This window comes from Nansenia antarctica (assembly GCF_963989245.1).
Source record: "Nansenia antarctica genome assembly, chromosome: 8".
In the NCBI taxonomy this organism is placed as follows: domain Eukaryota; kingdom Metazoa; phylum Chordata; class Actinopteri; order Argentiniformes; family Microstomatidae; genus Nansenia; species Nansenia antarctica.
Genome location: NC_137678.1, coordinates 13,816,833 through 13,841,525, shown reverse-complemented (window position 1 = coordinate 13,841,525; position 24,693 = coordinate 13,816,833). Strand labels below are relative to the sequence as shown.

General features: G+C 44.0%; 1 pseudogene across 1 annotated transcript; it reads right to left on the bottom strand.

Moving 5' to 3' along the window:
• Positions 1 to 23,377: 23,377 nt before the first annotated feature.
• Positions 23,378 to 24,554, bottom strand: LOC308163891 (thymidine kinase 2, mitochondrial-like; annotated as a pseudogene). Its single transcript has 5 exons — positions 24,511 to 24,554; positions 24,320 to 24,408; positions 23,868 to 23,955; positions 23,672 to 23,752; positions 23,378 to 23,464 (listed from the first exon to the last, which is right to left on the bottom strand). The product of its transcript is annotated as a thymidine kinase 2, mitochondrial-like (transcript).
• Between the last annotated feature and the right edge of the window lie 139 nt (positions 24,555 to 24,693).

Here is a 24,693-nt window from a genome sequence, read left to right as displayed (position 1 = left end):
CCTGAGACATCTACTGCCCCCCAGCACTGCGTCTTCTGAAGACACACGCTTTTCCCCTCTACTGTGTCCCTAAAAACTTCAATTGACCCCCTTGTACTGTTTCTCTGTTTCTCCAGTGTCTATAAAAAAAAAAAAAAAAAAACTAGGTTTAGAAGAAGGTGATGGAAGAAGGTTTTTCCTTCTATCAATGGCCCCGAGCCTGAGCTGGATTACTCTTCCCGCTACGACTAGGGATGGGACGATTATCGTGTTTATTAGTGATGCTCCGATCTGATCGACGCCGATCGGTATCGGCCAATATGGCCTTGATCGGTTTTGATCGGAGTTCTCAAAACGGCCGATCAAACACGACCGATCAGTTTACAAAATGGCGTCGCCAGTCTGGATTTATGAAACACAGGATAAGATGTAAATTCCTTTGTGCAGGCACGTACGTGAGAGTGTGTGTGTGTGTGTGTGCGTGTGTGTCGTCTTGGTGGTGAGTGATTCATGCGGGGGGGGGGGGGGGGGATGAGAATGGCTGACGTCATGAGAATGGCTGACGTCTCATGAGACTATGCAAGGCAGGGGCGTCCTTTTCCCTGAGTCAGGCCTAAGCTGACCGCATACCTTCTGGTTGGCTACTTCGGGGCCCAGCAGGGATCTTTCCTTCTCATAAAAAGCCACTGGCTGCTTCTTTCGGCTGCTTCCGATGCAGCTTTGATGGCTGAACGCAGGCTTTGGCCTCTGATTCCCAGGTCTGTAAACAATCTGGTGGTAGATCTTGCCACAAACCCTCTGCACCCCACCTCCACTGGGCGGACTTCAGTGTTCCAGCCACGGTGTTGTGCTTCGGCGGCGAGCTCAGCATAGCGTAGATGTTTCCGCTCGTAAGCTTCATCCACTGCGTCCTCCCAGGGTACGGTTAGTTCAATGATGTACACCTTTTTTAGAGAAGGGGACCAGAGAACCAAGTCAGGTCTCAGCGTGGTTATGGCGATCTCTTTAGGAAACACAAGCTGTCGTCCAATATCAGTCAGCATCTTCCAGTCGCGGGCCAACCGTAGCTGGCCTCGCTCAGATGGTGTCGAGCTGCTCCTGGTAACCTTTGCCCCCTCACGGACAAAGGTAATTGCCTGTTGGTGGTTGGATGCTGATGGCGGTAGGGAGTTGGTGGCAGCTCGTTTGTCCTCCAGGGTGGATGCAAAGATCTTCAGGACTTGGTTGTGACGCCACGTGTAGCGTCCTTGGGCGAGACTAGTTTTGCACCCTGAAAGAATGTGCCTGAGGGTGGCTGGCGTGGAACAAAGGGCACACCCCGGGTCTTCACCATACCACTGGCCAAGGTTAACTGGTGTTGGAAGGACGTCGTATGTAGCTCTGATAATAAAGCTCAACTGCCTCGCTTCCAAGGCCCACATGTCCTTCCAGCTAATCTTCCTCCTCTCCACACTGTCCCATCGCGTCCACTGTCCCTGCTTGGCAAGAGAGACTGCCTTGGCCCATCTTCCAGCCTCCTCCTGATGGCGTACTTCCTCCACCACCATCTTCCTCCGTTCTGGTGCTGTGGCCTTACTCCAAGCAGGGCGAGCAGCTGTTAGCCCGAAGCCTCCTCTTCCCTGCTGAACATACCCCACAATGTCAGCATGTTTGAGGGCTGCTGTTGCTTCCTCCACCGCTTTGGCTGGTGTCCATTTGCGCCCGGTTGTCAAGGTTGGTGCGTTGTTGCTCACCACTAAATCTCTGGATTCATTCAGTGTCATCTGGAGTCTTGTTTTTGCACACTTGAACTCCTCTGTGAGACTGGTGAGGGGCAGCTTGAGGATGCTATCTCCGTAGAGACCTATGGTGGTAAGGCATCGTGGAATTCCGAGCCATTTCTTGATGTAGCCTGTGACTCCTCTTTCCAACTTCTCTACGGTTGAGATTGGGACCTCATACACTGCGAGGGGCCACAGCATCCGTGGTAGGAGTCCAAACTGCAGGCACCAAGCCTTTAACTTTCCAGGTAGCTGTGTTTTGTCGATGGACTGCAGGCCACTGCTGATATCTTTGCGCAGTTGTAGAACCTGGTCTTTGTCCTTCAGGCTTGCATCATACCACCTGCCAAGGCTTTTTATAGGTTGCTCAGACACTGTTGGGATTGGATCATCGCCGATGAAGAATTTCAGGTCAGAGAGCACTCCCTTCACAATTGAGATGCTTCGTGACTTGGATGGTTTGATCTTCATACGGGCCCAACTGATGTTCTCTTCCAGTTTTCTGAGCAGCCTCCTGGTGCATGGGACGGTGGTGGTCAACGTTGTAATGTCGTCCATGTAAGCTCTGAGCGGAGGGAGACGCTGACCAGAGTCAACTCGCTGTCCGCCTACAACCCATTTTGAGGCTCGGATGATGACTTCCATTGCCATCACAAATGCCAGGGGTGAAATAGTGCATCCCGCCATGATGCCTACTTCCAGGCACTGCCAAGAGGTGGTAAAGTCAGAGGTGGTAAAGCAGAACTGCATGTCTTGGAAGTAGGATTTAACCAGGGCTGTGATGGTGTCCGGTATGTGGAAGAAGTCGAAGGCAGACCACAGGAGTTCGTGGGGCACAGAGCCAAAGGCATTGGCAAGGTCCAGAAAGACGACGTGAATGTCCCGTCTCTCCACCTTTGCCGTTTGGATCTGGTGCCAGATCATGCTGAAATGTTCTGAGCACCCCGAGAATCCTGATATTCCTGCTTTCTGTACAGATGTGTCGATGTATTTGTTTCTTCTCAGATACTCAGCCATCCTCTGTGCAATGACACTAAAGAAGATTTTGCCCTCAACGTTTAGCAGGGAGATTGGACGGAATTGGCTGATGTTGACTGCATCCTTCTCCTTTGGGATGAGGACTCCACCTGCCCTGCGCCACGCTTTAGGTATTATCTTCTTCTGCCATGCTGTTCTCATGAGCCTCCAGAGAAACCTCAGGACATCTGATGCGTTCTTATACACCTTGTATGGGACTCCGTTTGGCCCCGGGGCTGATGCCGTTCTTGCTCGACGCACTGTGTTTTCCACCTCTTTCCAGGTTGGAGGGCTGATCAGCATGTGGTGTTCAGGGGGGTCGATTGGTGGGATATCAGAGGGAATGGTCAGATGTTCATGCCGCCTTGGGTCAGAGTGTGTTTCTTTCAGGTGATTTTCCAGGTCTGTCTTTGTTGTTTTTAGAGCTCCACTTTTTTCCTTTGTGAAGATACTTTTAAGGAACTTGAAGGGATCCTTATAGAACCGTGTTCTAGCTTGTTCTTTTTTCCTTCTACGTTTCCGGAGGTTCTCTGCTCTACGGAGGGATGCCAGCCGTGATTTGATGTCGACTTGAAGTGCGTTTATGCCTTCCCTTTCCACTCCAGAGGCTTTTTTCCACCGTTTCCTAAGTTGTCTTCTTTCTAGGACGAGGCGCTGGATCTCCTGTTGCCTCCTGGAAACGGGTGCAGTTGGAACATCTTTCCCGCCTTTCCTTTCTTGCACTCCAAAGCGTTCTGCCCCATACTGGTAGATGATATCCCCCATTCTCTCCAACTTCTTTTCCACTGTCCCTTTAAGTTGCTCAAGAGACAGGGTCAGGTCAGTATTGATAGTTTCCCACAGCTTCTTATCCCCGGCACCAGGCCACTTCACATGCAGTCTATGCCCTGCTAGTCTCTTTTCGACTACAGGTCTAGTGGGTTGGGTCGGTTCTACCACTGTTGTTATCCCCTCTGTGTTTGCTTCCTCCACGACAGTGGTACTGATGTACTGCAAGCTATGGTTTGCGTCCAGTTGCTGTACTTCATTCGACTTATTCGATTCCTTTCGCAGAAAGTAACCAACGCGAGGCCTCTGTCTCTCCTCTGTCAAACACTTCATCTTTCCTTGGTGAATTCTCAACCCCCGGTAGGATGTATTCTTCCTCCAACCACAGGGACATATCTGCTGTTTGTGGCCCGTTGACGTGGCTGTAGCTGGGGCAACTGTTGTGGCACTCTCTTGCACTGTGCTCCCGATACTCATAGTCGTTTCCGGTCCAGGGTCTGTTACCATAAAGTCAGCCGATGAGTCATCTTCCGCCCCCGCTCTCGCAGACTCTAGGGGTGTTCTCTTTTGTTGTCTTTTCGTAGCTATAGCGGGTGAATCCAACATGTCAAAGACATGGGAAACTACAAGCCTGGGAAGCTAGCCCATGCCCGTCCCAGTGGGGTCTATTCCCTCCCGTCAGCTGTCTCTCCATGCCGCCACAAGGACTTTCCCCTGTCGTCAGCTGATCTTTCTCAGCGGTCACTGGACTCAGTGCCCAGTTACTCAGATTTATGAAACACAGGATAAGATGTAAATTCCTTTGTGCAGGCACGTACGTGAGAGTGTGTGTGTGTGCGTGTGTGTCGTCTTGGTGGTGAGTGATTCATGCGGGGGGGGGGGGCGCATCATCAGTAGTGTTCCTCCAGGTCATGGGGTGTTTCGGCCATCACACTATACACCCTCGCCAGAGGTGGCCAGCTCAGGGGGATCAGCCCCGAACTTGCGTCAATCCTAATTCGTCATGAGAATGGCTGACGTCTCATGAGACTATGCAAGGCAGGGGCGTCCTTTTCCCTGAGTCAGGCCTAAGCTGACCGCATACCTTCTGGTTGGCTACTTCGGGGCCCAGCAGGGATCTTTCCTTCTCATAAAAAGCCACTGGCTGCTTCTTTCGGCTGCTTCCGATGCAGCTTTGATGGCTGAACGCAGGCTTTGGCCTCTGATTCCCAGGTCTGTAAACAATCTGGTGGTAGATCTTGCCACAAACCCTCTGCACCCCACCTCCACTGGGCGGACTTCAGTGTTCCAGCCGCGGTGTTGTGCTTCGGCGGCGAGCTCAGCATAGCGTAGATGTTTCCGCTCGTAAGCTTCATCCACTGCGTCCTCCCAGGGTACGGTTAGTTCAATGATGTACATCTTTTTTAGAGAAGGGGACCAGAGAACCAAGTCAGGTCTCAGGGTGGTTATGGCGATCTCTTTAGGAAACACAAGCTGTCGTCCAATATCAGTCAGCATCTTCCAGTCGCGGGCCAACCGTAGCTGGCCTCGCTCAGATGGTGTATGGAAATATTACACAGTGTCGGAAAGAGACAACAAATATGCCGTTTGTAATGTCTGCTCAAAAGAAATACCTCGGGGAGGAACGCACGCAAGGTCTTTCAATACCACGAATATCATACGGCATTTGCTGCGTTCGTCGATTCGCTCAGAGAGCGCCGAAGCGCACACTGGGCTCGACGTCATAAAGGGACCGAGTGCTTTGATTGGACGAGAGGCGTTCCACGAGTGCTGGTCAGAGTTCCAGCGCGACTTCACCAGCGTAGTGTAGGTAGTGTGCAGCGACGTCATGTGACCCCGCGAGCAGGAAGTCACTTGGCCCATAGCAACAACTATTAGCGCGTGAGTTTTAGGTCTTCCTCTGTGCACCTTGCACAAGTGTAGATAGCGAGCGACTTTTCAGCAGCAGGACATATTTTAGATGATAAGAGGAACAGGCTGAGTGCCAAAAACGCTGAGATGCTTGTATTTCTCAAGGCTAATCTGCCAGTGATGCTGCTTAATCAGAAGTAAGGTTTGAGTCTGAAATCTCCAGGTGCAATGTTTTTTTTGTTTTGTTTTATTGATTATTGCTGACTTGCTGTCTCCTCCTAAATATGACTTGAAACTGACTGACTTGAAACAGTATTTTATATTGGGCTATAGCCTGTTTATGTTGCAGTTTAGTTTGGGTATGTTTATTGTTCCTCAGGAAAGCTACAGTATACTGTATAAGCTCCAAGTTCTCTAAGAGCCCCTAGTTCCTCTCATTCGAGTGGAATGTTGCACATTTGATGTGACAGGGTACATTTTATTTATTATGATTTTTATTTTCACATTTTATTTGTTTTTCCTGAAGTAAGCTACAGGTGGTTGTGAATTCAATAAAACAGATGGTCGTCAATTCATGATACTTTCTCATCTCCTAATTTCATTTAAATACGTAATATACAATGTCAATGGTGTTAAGAATAATTAAAAACATAAATAATGCTACACAATAAATAGAATGCTTCAATTGCCATTTTCGACGCTGTGATCGGTGATCGGTGATATCGGATCGGCAGATCACTGATTCCAGTGATCGGCACCAAAAACCCTGATCGGAGCATCTCTAATTAATATTTGAGCCAAAACTGATGGATATTCTATTTTGAATTTAGTACAGTTATTGCCAATCGTTGGTTACCCCACATGACAGATGGTCGCCCCAAATGATGAGAAAACTGCAGGCAGTTAAAAGTCTATTTGAAATGTACACAATACAGTTCAGACGAAAACATTCTTCAATTCATTCAAATATCACAGAACTAAAAAGTTTTAAAACGTGAAACGCATGGTATGTTACAAGCTTCGTCAGGAACATTCAAATATCACAAATGTTAAAAACATTAAACATTTAAAAAGTTAAAGTGCAATGGACATTACATGCTTCAGGAACTTCTTCAAGAACAAACATTTCACAAATGTCAATTTTCATGTCCTTGTCATCTCATCTTTGGTTTTGTCAATCTATGAGAGAGAGAAGGAGGGTTAAGTAGCATCACTTTTGTGGACCCTGGTAGTCACATTGAACAGGGATTACCAATTTCAGTCAATAAAAAGTAAACAGTTGTATGTATGGAATAAAAATGAAACACCAACACTGTTCTATAGAGTCAATAAACAATAAACACCAACATAGTTGCATGGATTAAATCAACGCTAAACAACTACAACACAGTTGTATCAGTTCCCCATATATGACCTACAACACAGGCTGGTTGGAGCAGTGGATCATTTGTTACATTAAAACAATGTTTAGGAACATCAGCATTTAACAAACTAGGCTATTTCCATTTCATTGTTACTGTTATTTCATTGTCTTTGCTATTGTCATTTCATTCTTATTTGTCACTTCCATTTTCTTTTCGTTCCTTTATTTCCCCATTTTATTGCCATTTCATTTTCCTTACTCATTGCATTGTGACCAATGACCATGTAATCATTGTGACCAGACTCATGGTAAACTGCAGGCATTTCTTTAACACCAGGGGCCTCATTTATAGAATATGGATAAAATGTGATCTTACCCTTGGCGTACGTAGAAAACCATGTCAAAATAGTGAATCATAAAATTTCAACGCGAGTCAATTTGACTGGAAACGATCGTAGCTCTACGTCAGGTCTTGACTTGACATACGCACATTACCTACTAGTTATGCAAAGTTATTACAGGCATGTGAGCCGCACTCGAACACGTTAATGCCTACTTAACTGTAATTCATGCGAAGTGAAAGTGGCTCGTAATAAAATTAACAATGTTGTTATCAGCCGAGAAAATGAGTTTAATTCAAGATTTAAAGGGAACTGATGTTTATGATTGTATTTCAGTCTTCCTTTATATGCCATTAGGCTATTGTATGGTGTAATCATTCTAAATTGAGACGTGATAAAGGCAGTCGGGTATATCCCAGCCCTCCTTCAGCCGCATCCTGCCTGATGTGATCGGGGGAATTCGGAGGCGTGCGTTTGCGACCGCGCGTCTATTTCTGACAGTCGATCTCCTCCTCAGTAAAGTTTCTCTTCTTTTGTTTGTCTACCATCGTGTGAACTCGTCAAAGGTGCTGCTCAACACCTCAATCAAGCCTATTTATAGCACTTGGCTTAATTCAGCCACTATAATTGAGCCTCTATCACAGGGCGTAAATACAAAGCTCATTCACCTGCGTTCAATTTCAAGTATATTTGGTATATATATAATATATATATATATAAGTATATATATGGGCCCTGGACAGTCTGGACGGATTGATGGCAGCTGCTGGATTGAAATCAGGTGTAGTGCTGAGGCACAAATGTGTACATTTCAAGCCTGCAAACTGCGACACTTTAAATGAATGTGCAATAACACTATGTGCAATATGACAACCCTAGGGTACATAAGGTTGCAGAGAATAGGAAATGTAAGAATAGGTAGAGCATAGCATAGAGTACAGCACAGTGTTTTATTTGTACAGTATAGTGGATAGTGTACATAGCCTTTATTTATGTAAACCAGCTCCTTTCCCTTGTTTTTTAGTTTTTTCTTTCCTAGCACCAGGGGAGCCCCCCCTCCCAAATTTCGTTGTTTGGTACCTGTACTATCAATGACAATAAAGACCATTCATTCATTCATTCATATTTGTTATTTATAGACGGAAGTACGTACAACAGACGTACGCAATTTTAAACAAGCACAGCCCGTTTTATAAATAATGCTTACGTCCATTTAGAAAAATGTGCTTACGTGCAAGTTAAAGATGACCTTCAAGTACATTTTAATAAATGAGCCCCCAGGCATTTCTGAACTTTACCCAGTCTTGGCAAGTCAGCTTCGAGACGCGAGAAGCATTCTGGTGGCCAAAATTACATACAAACTTGAGTTCAAGATATTACAGAAAAGGTCATTCCTAATCCTACTAACATGACAGTTTCAAATACACCAGAGAAAGATATAGCCTACTGCATGTTACCTATAGTTTTTTACCTTTCCTTTTTCCTGGCAAGATAGTCGGCTCTTGCTGCAGGGTCTGCGTTGACCCGCTGCCTGTATCGAGCAGTCTTCTGTTTGCTTGTTTGTGGTGCCATCTAGAAAATAGGTTAAACTAGTTAAACATAACTAATACATCTACAATTACCTAAATGGAATGTCATGCTATACCATTTTTACATTTCTTTCATAAGATTGCACAATAATCAAAAAGAAACGTTAATTCCTAAATAGTAATGGAAAATGACTGAAATGTAGACAAATATGTGTTAAAGTATACAAAGAGTTATGCTAAAACAAAGAACTGTATGTATATAAATCATTAATAAAATATAAATATACAGAAACTACAAATACAGGACGTATATCTATCATGTAAGACACTCAGCAGTGGTCGCCCCACATGATACTAGGTCACCCCAGATGATGTTTTCAAGTTCAGTCAAATATTACAGGCTAACAGTTAGCTACAGAAACCAAACTAGCTACTTCTTACCACATGTCACTATCAAATTTATCATAAAAATATAGATTTGCAGATAAAACTTATTATTCACAGTTTTGGGGGGGTCGTCCCACATGATATCCAAAAGTGGCAAGTACATGACAGCAGTTAAAAAAGAGATTTATTTGCAAATATGAGAGACTTACTAACCTGCCAGTTGTTTCTCTGGGTCCCTCACATGTGGCTGGCGGATGCAACATCTGTCCTTGAGGTGGTTTAAAAATAAAAGTCCCACAATTGTGTTTTCTTGATAGTCGCCCGAGATGATATTTCATAAAATGAACATATTCGGACAACATTCGTTTGTATATTATGATGGAAATATATGTGCAAATGCTTCATAGTTTTGTCAATAAATGTAAAACATGTTTGAAATTATGCCAAATAGGGCGAGGGATATATTTAAATTGATTTTAAGTGATTTTAAACCGGTTGTCCAAATATAAGTCAAGGCTGGACGGTCGCCCCAGATGATGTTTTGACACTTCAGATAGCTGAAAAATTACCAATAACTAAAATGTTTGGAGAAGTTAGAGTGGGTATGTATATGGGGAAGGTATTAGACATACATGTTATCTTTTTATGTATTTTGATGTTTTTTTTAAGGTAAAAAATTCAGTTGGACAGAAAAAGTAGGCGTCACGTCATTGACCCACATGGTATTATAGTATACGGTATTACAGTGAATATAAATAAATGAAAAATAAAAGGTTCATATACATGTGATGAATATCAACATGATATGTACAGTTATGATATGTGTGTGTATATGTGTGTATATATATATATATATATATATATATATATATATATATATATATATATATATATATGTACAGAATGATATGTACAGAACAAGGGCAATAGGTCTTGAGGTATGTGACATGTAAGATGTATAATTAGAGACCAATAAATAAGACGTGTGCAAACAAGCAGTAGTGCAAAAGCTAAATTAAAGGGTTGTTCAAATGACAGCAACTCTTTATCACTTTTGTGGACGTTCGTCTAATACATTCCATTGCCTTTACATGGAATTAACCACGTTGCTTATGCTGCTATAAAGCACAACTACCGGTAGTTCAAACCAATGACTTAAATACAGACACACCGGTGGTCTTTTCAGACGCTTACCAACATTACCAGCTTTTTCCAGTATTGGCTGGGTAACATTGGCTATGTTGGCCATGCTTCAGCAGCAGATGGCGTGTGGGTGGTTAGAACACCTGAGCCGGCCAGGTGTGCTGTCTGCTCTGAGGTGAACATATGGGCCTTTTTTCTTCAGCTCAGGAGAGTAATTATGCTCCATGGCGTGTAGGCTAGTGTCTGCTGTGTGACTAGTGTCTGCTGTGTGACTAGTGTCTGCTGTGTGACTAGTGTCTGCTGTGTGACTAGTGTCTGCTGTGTGACTAGTGGACTAGGGACTAGAGTAGGCTAGTGTCTGCTTCATGACTAGTAGGCTAGTGTCTGCGTCATGACTAGTAGGCTAGTGTCTGCTTCATGACTAGTGTCTGCTTCATGACTAGTGTCTGCTTCATGACTAGTGTCTGCTTCATGACTAGTAGGCTAGTGTCTGCTTCATGACTAGTGTCTGCTTCATGACTAGTGTCTGCTTCATGACTAGTAGGCTAGTGTCTGCTTCATGACTAGTAGGCTAGTGTCTGCTTCATGACTAGTAGGCTAGTGTCTGCTTCATGACTAGTAGGCTAGTGTCTGCTTCACGACTAGTAGGCTAGTGTCTGCTTCATGACTAGTAGGCTAGTGTCTGCTTCATGACTAGTAGGCTAGTTTCCGCTTCATGACTAGAAGGCTAGTGTCTGCTTCGCTGCAGACAAGGGCCTTGATGCTTGTCCTCTTTGTTTGACAGCAGAATCACACATACACAGACACAGACACAGACACAGACACAGACACAGACACACACACACACGTCAGGGTCATGTGATGCAGCCCTGGAGTGCCTCACCTTTGTTGGGGTTTCCCAGGGCTGGGATCCAGCTGTGCCTCACTAACAGACCCTTCTCACAGGTCGACAACAGCTACAGACACACAGGGGAAATATAGGGTGAGTTCACACACATGCACTCACGCATACACGCCACTCACACACACGCATGACCAGGATCATATACACACAGTATGTTTGTCTATACCTTCTTGAGATTTGCTTGTTCTAGTTCACCAGTTACAGTTGAACCAATGTAATGGTCCCAAAAGCGCAAACTTCCAAGCTTTGAAGTATTTGACAGTATATGTGACAGCAGTGTTTCCTCTATATGCATTTATTAGTGGCGGGCCGCCACGAATGAATTTGCTCCGCCACTAATGGATTCAGACAGTCCACTTTGATTCAGGCTGCGCAGAAAGGCAGCGAGTTATTATGACCGGAGAACAGAAAAAAAGCAGATTGAAGCTAGATTTAGGCCGCTTCCAGACCAACATTTCGTTACGATTTAGGGCGTAGTTATTTACAATATGTTCCAATGTTGCAATTAACCTCGTCGTTTGTGTTCGCTCTGCAATCGAGACTGAATCGCTCAACAGGCGCGCTGCGCGAGGCGACGCGCTTTCAAAACAGTTTTGTGATTGGTCCGAATTTAGCGGGACATTTGGATTTCAGGAAATCACTCTCTTCGCCCATCGCCCGTCCCTTTAATCCCGTATCCTAATCGAAAATGCAACATCATCAGCGACGACTGTGGGTTATTGCATTTACTGCTGTTCTCTGGTTCATGTTCTTATACCAGTGCTCAGTATACGAGTATTTTAAATTAACATTCGTAATGTATGTCTCTGATGCTCATGGTCAATTAAATCAGCCTATTTTGTGAAACAAATAATGTTCCCGCTAATGGGTTAACCGAGCAGCCTCGCACCTAACGCTAGCTTCGAACTATTCATAGCAATAAGCGCGGGGCAAAAATAATCTATTGCCTCTAAAATCACCACGAACAGAACGGCGGAGGTACGGGTAAACAGGGCTCATGTTCTGTCCTCAAAGGTAAGAGTTGGTTTTCTTTAACTCAACTGATAGCATTAAGCTTGCTGTTGTTGTTTACCGAATGCTCCATCTGACTGTCACACGGTGATTTTACTTGTGTAAACAGTTAGTGAGTAACGTTAGCCGGTTTTGTGCGTGTACTCTCATAGGCCTACTTCAGTAGGGTTGGGTACCGAAAATCGGTACCGGTAGGTACCGGTTACTTTACATTCGGTATTTACCGTATCGCAAAGGAGATTTCGGTACCTCATTTCGGTACTTTTCTACTTTTTTTTTGGTGGTGTCCGGTGTCATGCAACAGTCAACCACACGTGACTGAGTCGTGACGTGACATCGTCTGTTAAATTTCCAATCAGTGCGTGTCGTGGTAGTGAGCTGAGCAGTTGTGTTACGAGAACTTAAGAAGAGTGAGTTTATAGTAAGTGTAGTAATATAGTTAGTGATTGTATTATTGTATTATTGTATTATTATTATTATTATCATCATCATAATCATAATCATATTATCGAATTTCACTAGCTAGCCTAGCTACGAGGTCACCGAACACATCGAACTTGATGAAACACCTGGCAACGCACGGGATACATTTAAGGGTAGAAGGCTGCACCGTGTTTGACAGCTTGCGCAAGTTCACCCGCCCTTCGGCGGCAAGCACCTCAGCAGCAGCAAGCACCTCCGGAGAGGGGGAGGGGGAGACCGCCATTCCCATTGAGGATGATGATGACAGCAGCATTTCCTCAGGTTAGTAATGTTTCCGTTTATTTATTTAAAGAGGGGGACAGTGGACATTCGCCCTCTATTTTTGTAATCAGTATTTTATTGAATTTTTCAATTAACACATTTCTTGACTTATACAACTTTTGTATAAAATGGTATCAATATCACAGAATAAGTCTTGCTGTCATCAAACAGAAATAATACAGAGAAAAAAACAAAATATAAAATAAAAATAAAAATAAATAAAAAAGCACCCCTAGATTACATTCATCACTCATCCAATTTGTCAACTTAAGTCTTACAACCGACTAGCAATATATCTCAAGTAGCCTCCCCATTTTTCTGTGTATTGTTCATTTCTGTCCATAGTCCTGAAGGACATTTGTTCGTATGCTGCCACCTTTGCCAACTCCATAAGCCATTCCTGGAAAGACGGCTCCCCTGCGTTCCTCCAGTGTCTCATAATGATTTGTTTTCCAACCATTATACTGGTCTGAATAAATTCTGCAGCTCCACATAGAGACGTCATTTGTGGATCACTGAGAACATACAGTCTCGGACAAAACTCAAAGTTGTCCTGGGTAATGTTTTTGCACCCATTCGTGGATCTTTCGCCAGTCATTTTGAACCATAGGACATTCCCAAAGTAAGTGAACCAGGGTCCCTTCCGGCCTGCAACATTTCCAGCAATCAGCATTGTCCTTGAGCTTCAGCCTGAACATCCTGGAGGGGGTCCAGTAGAACCGGTTAAGAACCTTGAACTGGATCAATCTCATTTTAATGTCTCTCGATACTCTCTTAATGTTCTCACATATTTTGTCCCATTCTTTTTCTGTGAAATCAATTTTCAAATCAACTGACCAAATGACCTGACATTCGCCCTCTATTAAATGATTTCTTGTTTTGTTTTATTTAACCAGGAAAGGGGGGGGGGATTGAGAGATTAAACATGCAGGTAGGTAGGCCCAGGATGGATGGTGTTAGCTGGACTGGGGGAGTAGGGTGAGGGGTGTGTGGAGGTCAGGCAGGCAGACCGTCTGATCCGCACCCAAGCGACCCCAGGTGTCGTTATGTGGTACAGCATTCAAGAGGGTCCTATCCAAGACAGGCAGCAGCAAATATTTAGCTACAGTAACATTATTTAACCTATGTTTATATTGTTGGCTCTCCAGCTACAGCCTCAGAGACCCCATTCACCTTGGCAAAGAAGGGAACTTTGACCAATGACAAGGTGGAGGAAATTCACAGGGCTGTTACCAGGTTTGTGGTCAAGGGACTGCATTCCTTTTCCACTGTGGAATCTCCCTGTTTCAGGTAAAGTGACGTGAAAACAATATTTGTTTACTTTATGTTTATAAATCTGTGCCATTAGACAATTATGTCAAAACAAAACTAAAGTCAAAATGACTAATAATAAATATCCTCAAATATGTTTACAGAGAGATGACCACCGCCCTCAATCCTCGCTACAAACCGCCATCCAGGGATGCTCTGTCCAATACCCTTATTCCTGCATGGTACTCCATAGAAAAAGAAAACCTCATTAAGGAATTAGCACACATAAATGTGGTTGCTATTACCTGTGATGGGTGGACGAGTGTGGCACAGGACCACTATTTAACGGTTACTGTGCACTACTCGATTCATGGCCACATTAAGCAGAAGGTGCTTAACACCAAAGCTGTGTATGAGTCACAGACAGGCCTGGTGGTGGCAGAAGAAATACATGGCATTCTGGATGAATTTAAGTTCAACAAAAAAGCTGTAGCCGCCACAGTAGACAATGCCAGCAACATGGATGTTGCATTGAAAAATCTGCCCTTATTAAAAGTGGGGTGCTTCGCCCATACCCAAAACCTTGCAGCCCAGAAGGTTTACTCCATCAGTGCAGTTACACGGTGGTGTGCCAGACTGCGCACAGTTGTGGTGTGGCTGAAGCGGTCCACCCTGTCCAAACATGTCCTGCGGGAGAAGCAGCGACTTCTGAGTAAGTAGCGCCTATAAATCTCAAAAGGTTATGTTTGTTTCAAACATCTTCAGCAATGTAGATTGTAATTCAAAATGTGTTTCAGACCTGCCAGAACACAACATGATTCTGGATGTCAGAACACGGTGGAACTCCCTGTTCCTGATGGTAGAGCGGTTTCTGGAGCAGTACCCAGCCATCCAGGCAGCTTCACTGGACCAGCGACTCAGAAAGCCAATGGAGAAAGACAGGTGATGGACAAGATGGGTGTATTTTACTTAAGCACACTTTATGAGCTAGCAATAACATTTCACTGCACATTATACCTGTGTGATGGAGTATGGAGAAGTGGACCTTGAAAAGATCAGTTGTTAAACAACTTTGTTGATATTTCTTATTCTTTATTTTATCTTCTTTTTTCACCCAGGCTGGAAAGGCTCACAGACAATGACTTCCAGAAAGCAGAGGAGTTTGTGAACGTCATGAAGTTGCTGCTCAACCCTCTGCGTATCCAGTGAGAGGTCCCCCACATGTGGCGAAATTCTCCCCATCCTGAACAAGCTGGAGAAGCATTTCAGGGTGATTGAAGGAGACGACACTCAGTTCACCCGTGCTGTGAAAGAGGCGGTCTGGGGAGATCTGAAAAAGCGATACCAGGTATTTTCCATTTCCAAGCATAGCCTATGCTTACAAGAGGGCAAACCACATAATTTCACTGTTAGACACTAAACAGTTTGTCATGTTCATTTACAGAATCCAGATATTCAGAACTTTCTCCAGGAGGCCACTTCGATGGACCCTCGCTTCAAAGGCAGATTTAAATAGATGCCTGGGAGAGGTTGAAGAAAGCAGCAGTTGCCAGTGCCAGTGCAACAGAACAGGTATTTTATCCTCATCCTTGTTTACTATGTGTCCTATAATACCGTTTCTATGATGAAGTATTGCTATTTATGTGCAAAATTGTGCCTACAGCTTCCAATGGCGGGCACAGGGCCAGGGGAAGAAGATTCAGATGAGGACAAGGCAGAGGAACATGTAAGTTCATAAATAATCATGGAATACCTCAAATGAACGAATGCAATTTTTTAAGTATGTTTGTCTAAACACAAGAAGCGTGCCAAAAAGTCAGCCCTAGAGGAGCTGTTTGAGGATGAGGACCTAGAGCTTCTTCAGGAAACAGGGACCAGTAATAGTGCCCTCCCCATCACTGAAGTGGTCCAGAAAGAAATTTAACTGTACACAAGTTTGTCTTCAATCCCATCAGGTCAAGACCCTGTAGCCTGGTGGTGGGGTAAGCGGGACAGCCTCCCCATACTGTCTAAGCTTTCAGATAAATACATGTGCGTACAAGCCTCATCCACACCATCTGAGAGGGTTTTCTCATGTGCAGGTCATGCAATTAGTCAAGAGAGGTGTCGTATTTTGCCAGAGAAGGCAAATATGCTGATCTTTTTGCAAAAGAATTGCTGAGGTAGGAGTTTTATTTTTATTTATTTTTATTTGAGTGTATATTTAACTGTAATATTATATATATGTATATTGTGCCTCAGTCAGCAGGAGTTTTATTTTCATTTATTTTAATTTGAGTGATATATATTGTGCCTCAGCAATAAAAAAGTGAAAAGCTGTTTAATGTTGTCGACCGTGTTATTATTATTATATATATATATATATATATATATATATATACAGTATATATGTCATTTAAAAAAAATCTAAAGTACCGAATTAAGTAGCGTTTCGGTACCGGTACCGTTTTTAAAGTATCGGTTAGGTACCGGTACCGGATAAAACCCAAACGATACCCAACCCTAAGTGGTGTAGTCTAGTTTTTTCTAGTGGGTATACTGTGATTTTTCCCTCCCAGCCTCATATCGTTCATAAAAATACATCTGCGCTCCCTGTCTAACGTTATATATATATAACATTACATGTTATAAGGCTGATCTGTGCATGATAATGCTGCATTTTGTCATATTTCTGTCGCATCTCCCGCCGTTGATGGTATATGACGCTATAGTCAGTCCAATGGTCCAAAATTCAAGTGCTTCGTAACACAGACGGGGTGAATTTTATGAATGAAAGTGAAAGTTCTGTCACAAAACGCCGTTACGTATTCTCACACATGTTTAAGTGGGTGTATGGAAATCCTTAGCCTTTCCTAGTGGGTATATGGCGTAGTCCTGCGTATCACCTAGACTACACCACTGGCCTACTTCGTATTGATCTTTCTGTGTGTGTGTGTGTGTGTGTGTGTGTGTGTGTGTGTGTGTGTGTGTGTGTAATGCGCGTTCCGCATGTTCCGCTGCAGCTGTAGGATATCTTGGTATTTGATCACCTTCTATATAAAATCACCTGCTCGGCTTTAATGACTTAACCGCTATTTAAGAAATTATAATTGTTGCCACCCTCTAGTTTTTGCTGAAATTACGTCTTTGTTTTGAGCGCCAGTGCGCGTTTTATGAAGAGGACCGCTCCGCCACTAATGTGAAAAATCCTGGAGGAAACACTGGACAGTATCTAACCGTATTTAACAGTATTTCACTGCATACTCCAGTCATAAACTGTCCCACTCACTTTGGCAGTGTCACAAAGCAGGAAACAGTGCGCCTCCTCCAGCTCCTTCTCGGTCCTCCCATCCTGTTTCATTTCCTTCCGTTTCTCGACAAACTGTCAATTAAATGTCAATACCTTTATTGTCAACAACAACCACACACATCCCTAACCGATACAGGAAGAAAGGCTCAATCAATTGCTCCAGATGCTCAGTGAAGCAGCATCTCCAGTCAGAGATGCGGAGGCCTCTTACGTCTTTCTCCAGCGGCTCGCTGTGGACCAGGCGAGGCGTGGTGTAGACGAAGGTCCCGTCCGAGGCGGCGTCCCGGTAGTTGGAGGACAGGATGGTCAGGATGTCCTCAAACTCTCTGGACTCTGACGACACGGACTGGAACAACGCTGGGGACAGACGGACAAGAGGGACAGGTGAGCTGTGTTGGTCAGGGGGACAGAGGGACAGGTGAGATGTGTTGGTCAGAGGGACAGAGGGACAGGGGAGCTGTGTTGGTCAGAGGGACAGAGGGACAGGTGAGCTGTGTTGGTCAGGAGGACAGAGGGACAGGGGAGCTGTGTTGGTCAGAGGGACAGAGGGACAGGGGAGCTGTGTTGGTCAGAGGGACAGGTGAGCTGTGTTGGTCAGAGGGACAGGTGAGCTGTGTTGGTCAGGGGGACAGAAGGACGGGGGAGCTGTGTTGGTCAGGGGGACAGAGGGACAGGTGAGCTGTGTTGGTCAGATGGACGTTGGTCAGAGGGACAGAGGGACAGAGGGACAGGGGAGCTGTGTTGGTCAGAGGGACAGGTGAGCTGTGTTGGTCAGGGGGACAGAGGGACAGGTGAGATGTGTTGGTCAGAGGGACAGGTGAGCTGTGTTGGTCAGAGGGACAGAGGGACAGGTGAGCTGTGTTGGTCAGAGGGACAGGTGAGCTGTGTTGGTCAGGGGGACAGGTGAGCTGTGTTGGTCAGAGGGACAGAGGGACAGGTGAGCTGTGTCTGTCAATTTCAGTGTCTGTATCCATAATAATTAATTAATAATAATTAACATCAATTAACTCTCTAACTGCCAAAGAATTCCAGAACACTCACAACCTAGAGTGCTTTATGCACCACTTTAAAGTATGTGGTAAGAAATAATAATACCTTGATTGGCTACAAAATGAAGCATCATAATTTATGCATTTTTGGTGAATAAAGTCACCTGTGGCACTCTGAAATGTTGACAATTTGGACAACTTCAGCATTAAAGGATTATTTTTTATTTATTTTTTCAGCATTTTTTTCAGCACTAAAGGTCAGCATTAAATGATTATTTTTTTATATTATTATTTTTATGTGAAAGACATAGCCTACAGCAGTGTGTTAGGGTTGTCATTGACAACCAGCATGAGTATCTTGTAGGTTGCCACTCAGGAAACGTGTAGTACGTTGTTGAAATAATCACACATCTTTAGTCATTTACACATAAAAAAATAAACAGTTAATCTAAATAATCTGCGTAACCCACAAAAGATCTCTAACTATATGCCGGGAAAATCGCATATATTGCTATGGCTGTGACAACTGACAAGTCTATCACAGACCTGCAGTTACACAACACAAATCTAAAACCAGCTTGCATGCGTCTGTGTGGTTTCAGTTACACCACATCTTCACACTGAGCTGCATCAGTGTGATTTGGTGCCGCACTTTGCTACCAAAACCATAAGTTATGAAATCCACTTCAGTTGTGGAGAACACAGTCCAACTGAGTCAATATACCTTTATAGAGTTGGCAGAATCAGACTGAAAGTGAAAGTCTGAGTCTGGTTTGTGAGGAGACACTTACTGGGGGGAAATATACTGACCAGCATTGCACCTGTACAAGGTACAATGGGGACTGCCACTAGACTTCCCTAGGGTGTAGGGGTTTAGGAGTGGAGTGGGAACCTTATTCAATATGCATACTTGATTTAGCCAACAAAGGAGACGATGAAAGGGCACTAGCTAGTTATGTCTAATCAACAACAACAACAACAACAACAACAACAACATTGGTGTCATAGGTGAAATAGAAGGTGTGCCCAAACTAAAGACTGGTTGTTGTCTGTCTTCAAAGTATGCCAGTGGAAACATGAGGGGAAACAAATCAACTAATTAGTTAGCTGATGCCTCTTCACAAAACAGTCACAGGAAGTTACACCACAAGACATCTTCACAACTCAAATGACCATTTTCACCAGAGGTGGAGGATCCTCCCATGTGATCCTTTCCTCCAGTCTGAGTCTGTGTTTAACTTCGCTAGATACGATCGCAAGTAAATCCAAGACTTTGTCTCTGGCTTAGCGACCCTGGATACGATAATAACTGGGTCAACCAAACTCCTCAGTGAACAGCAAACATACACATGCATAGCTAAGCATCATCTGAGCAGAAACACTAAAAACATCAACAAGCCAATAGCTAGCTGGGTAGCTAGCTAGCTAGCATATCATTTTAGACACAGATCAAGACGCACCTCTCTGTTCTTTGTTTTTCCTAGGGATCTGAAAAGGCACCGGCTTGGGATTGTTGTGTCTCATTTTAGACAGGGGAGCTGTGTTGGTCAGAGGGACAGGTGAGCTGTGTTGGTCAGAGGGACAGGTGAGCTGTGTTGGTCAGAGGGACAGGGGAGCTGTGTTGGTCAGAGGGACAGGTGAGCTGTGTTGGTCAGAGGGACAGGTGAGCTGTGTTGGTCAGAGAGACAGGTGAGATGTGTTGGTCAGAGGGACAGGTGAGCTGTGTTGGTCAGAGGGACAGGGGAGCTGTGTTGGTCAGAGGGACAGGTGAGCTGTGTTGGTCAGAGGGACAGGTGAGCTGTGTTGGTCAGAGGGACAGGGGAGCTGTGTTGGTCAGAGGGACAGGTGAGCTGTGTTGGTCAGAGGGACAGGTGAGCTGTGTTGGTCAGAGGGACAGGGGAGCTGTGTTGGTCAGAGGGACAGGGGAGCTGTGTTGGTCAGAGGGACAGGTGAGCTGTGTTGGTCAGAGGGACAGGTGAGCTGTGTTGGTCAGAGGAACAGGTGAGCTGTGTTGGTCAGAGGGACAGGGGAGCTGTGTTGGTCAGAGGGACAGGGAAGCTGTGTTGGTCAGAGGGACAGGGGAGCTGTGTTGGTCAGAGGGACAGGGGAGCTGTGTTGGTCAGAGGGACAGGTGAGCTGTGTTGGTCAGAGGGACAGGTGAGCTGTGTTGGTCAGAGGGACAGGTGAGCTGTGTTGGTCAGAGGGACAGGTGAGCTGTGTTGGTCAGAGGGACAGGTGAGCTGTGTTGGTCAGAGGGACAGGTGAGCTGTGTTGGTCAGAGGGACAGGTGAGCTGTGTTGGTCAGAGGGACAGGTGAGCTGTGTTGGTCAGAGGGACAGGTGAGCTGTGTTGGTCAATTTCAGTGTCTGTATCCATAATAACTGCCAACGAATTCCAGAACACTCCCAACCTAGAGTGTTTTATGCACCACTTTAAAGTGTTTTATGTGGTATTTGCCTAAAAAGATTATAATACCTTGATTGGCTACAAAATGAAGCATCATAATTTATGCATTTTTGGTGAATAAAGTCACCTGTGGCACTCTGAAATGTTGACAATTTGGACAACTTTACTGTCAGCATTAAATTAGTTAAAGACATACAGCAGTTTGTTAGCGTTGTCATTGACAACCAGCACGAGTATCTTGTAGGTTGCTACTCAGGAAACGTGTAGTACGTTGTTTGAGTCAAATTGAAATAATCACACATCTTTAGCCGCTGATCTTTAACAGCTTAGCTAGCTAGCGTCTCGTTTTTAGACCCCAGATCGAGACGCACGTACCTCTCTGTTCCTTGTTCTTCCTGGGGATCTGAAAAGACACCGTCTTGGTGGGGTTGTTGGGTCTCATTTTAGACCCTAGGCTCAGCCTCCCTGGTCCTCCAGCTGGATCAGAGGCTCGATGTCTTTCGTGCCCAGATTGGGACTCGCCATCTTGGCTCAACGGAAACGTGCTGCAGAAAGCCAAAACAAATACATTAACAGCAAACGCGCTGCAAATACAGAAACGATACAAAGTCAAAAACACATACAACCCCCGACAACACATGCAACAAGAAAACGCTGCAATAGGCTAGGTGCACGATCTCCCTACTTCCTGAAAGGCAACTAGTATGAACATATCCTGTCTCACTCTATTGGTTTAATTGATTAATCAGCTGTGCGGTAAACTGTTGGAACACACAGTGCACAGCTGATTAATCAATTAAACCAATAGAGTGAGACAGGATATGTTCATACCAGCTGCCTTTCAGGAAGTAGGGAGATCGTGCACCTAGCCTATTCACTTCACAACACAACGGAAGTGTTCTGACAACGGAAGTGTTCTCACAACGGAAGTGTTCTCACAACGGAAGTGTTCTGACAACGGAAGTGTTCTCACAACGGAAGTGTTCTGGGGGGAACGATAAGTGGAACGGACCGGAGATGTATTTGAACCATTATTATGATTATGTCATGTCATGGAGAAATAACTTTACTTATTGTAAAGTTAATGGTCCACTATGTAGATTGTATCTTTAAACTAGTGCTAATGGCCATGATAAATCGGTAACCATCAAGGAATGAGATCACATGATGAAGAACGGTACATGAAGAGTGCTTTATTGGTCCAAACAAAGTGTTTTCTAAAATCTGCTGTAGGGAAGGACACTGGCCTTTATGTGTCTATTTTATGTTTGGTTTGTTTATAAGGACATGCACTTTGAACTGCATTTCATTGTCCTGTACTCTGCAATGACAATACAGTTGAATCTAATCTTATGATCATGTCATTATGCCCCCTTATTCAGGTGACTTGAAGCTACCAGAATAATATAGCCAAAAATGTATCCCTATTACTATTGTGTCAATGAAAGCTATTTAAAATAGACACAATACATGAAAAGTCATGAACATGAAATATTACCTCCAAGGCATCTCATTCCCTGACAGCTACTGTTTAACTATTACAACCATTAGGAAGCTTTTAGAAAGCTGCACCTTTAATGCTTGGAGGTTCATTGTCTTCTCCCATTGCCTGTGAGCATAGTAGAAAGACATGGGACATAATGTTAATGTTAATGTTAATTTTTATTTATAATGCGCCCCCCATCCAACTTTTACATCGGCCCGGGGCGCAGCCTGGGTAAAGGAACAGATAAAGACAAGGACAAGGACAAGGAACACAGAAAGCAAACAGACACAGACTACTTAAACGAACATCTCAAGGGATACAATTTACAACAAATAGGGAGTAGACTTAGGGAACATCATTGACGAAGAGGTGGGTTTTTAACTTGGCTCTAAAGGAGTCCAGAGTGTGGGCAGACTTGATGGCGGAAGGGAGCGCGTTCCACAGGGTCGGTGCTATCACCGCAAAGGCACGGTCACCCTTCCTCTTGAGGTTGGTGCGGGGGACCCTCAGGCTGAGTTGGGCGTCGGACCTGAGCCTGGGCCTTGAGGTGGATGACAGGTCCAGGAGGTCCTTGATGTAATAATAATAATAATAATTCATTAAATGTATATAGAATGAATGAATGAATGGTCTTTATTGTCATTGATATAGTACAGGTACCAAACAACGAAATTTGGGAGGGGGGGCTCCCCTGGTGCTAGGAAAAAAATACACAATTACATTGTATATTGTTACTGTTTTGTTTTTAGACATTTACTAAAACAATAGCATTCTATTGAATAGTTTGTTTCTAGTCCAAAATTAGGAAAATGAATAAATAAACCTGCATTATAATAGGTTCACACAATGACTCTTGGTCCTGTTCTTGTAGTACAATTCCAGACTGCTATTCTGTCAACAAAATAAGTAAATGATAACACTTAATACATTGCTCCTTTGGTCAGCAACCTTGAAAGAAATATCATTCAAGTTTGTACTTCATTAATCTGTTCCTGCATATATAACATGTAACAGCAAATACAGTGCTAAAAACTTCAGATTATCTAACCAGTGTGTCTACAGATGTGTGTGACAGATCAAATTGAATTTGAGATTAGAAGTTAGAAGAAACTCTGGTTCTTCATTCTGGGTCTTGTTTGGACACTATGTAAATGTTGGTTCACACATTGCTTGCTGCTAAAATCTTCTCTCTGTTCTCCTCATACTGGTGAAGCATTTTTTGTAGGTCGTCGTCTGCTGAAATGACCTGGATGCATAAAAAGAAAATAAGACCAAGTATTCATCATTAGATACTTCATATTTGCTCTGAAACTGCCATCACGAAAACTGTTCTACCTTTAACTAGTGATGAAGAACAAGGATTCTTTGGCATGACCAATTAGTGGTTATAATAAGAGACATCAGGATATCATAAACGATAAGCGGCATTATTTGGTAGTGATTGATCACTCACAAGTACTGGGGCAGGAACTTTAAAAGATGTCTGGTTGATCAGCCAGTCTTCGTACAGCTGATGGGTCACCTCTAAATATTCCTATACAGGGGCTAGAAGGATGGTAGACAAAGGCAGATGATGGACACAAAACGTTGGGGTGAAGCCAACTAACCACAACATTAGTGGTGATTATGTATTATTCTTCAACTCTTACCAATGGAATAATCTTCTCCTCCTCTCTGCATCTCTGCATCTCTGCTTCAACCTCTCATAGCAGGTCTTAGGAGATGTCTGGAGGTAAACTACAACGGGGAAGAAATTAAGCCCTACTGTATATGAAGGTCCACAATCATAAACTAAGACAATAGAAGTGTACAGTATCAATAAGGCATAATGATGACAACTATCTTTGATGAGGTTCAATACGTTTCAGAAAGATACATCTAAGAATCTGTCAACTTGCTTTTTTTGTTGCTTTCTATCTAACTTAGAAAAAAGAGTGTTCTGTGGCTGTTCCTGTGGGAGAACCTTTTGAAGAAACTTTTCCAACAGAGGGTTCTACATGGAACCAAAAGGAACCTTTTTTTCTAAGAGTGTAGCAGAGTATTTGTAACTATGCAAATAGTACTTGGTCAGGTCCTACAAGGACGTTTGTGGACAGCTTACCAATGAGATCCACAGGAATGGCAATGTTATGTGTGATCCACTCAAACCACTCACTAAGAACAGCATAGTCCACCTCTGGCATCTTCCCACTGCAGAGAACACAACATTCTCATGTCCTTCAAAGAAACTGTAATGGACCCAAAGACCTGTCTCACAAACAGCAGTGCTGGAAACAATGCACACGCGTGTACCTTCTGTGAAGATTCTCCACAAAGATGTACTTGGCACTGTAGATAGACCATCATTCTTAGAGGGGCTGACTGAGGAGCACAGAACAGACCATGATTATTGTGTAATGTATTTGTACAACTACATACACTGTGAGAAAGAGAGACCACCATGGATTAAGGGATCCATGAATTTTTAGGTATACC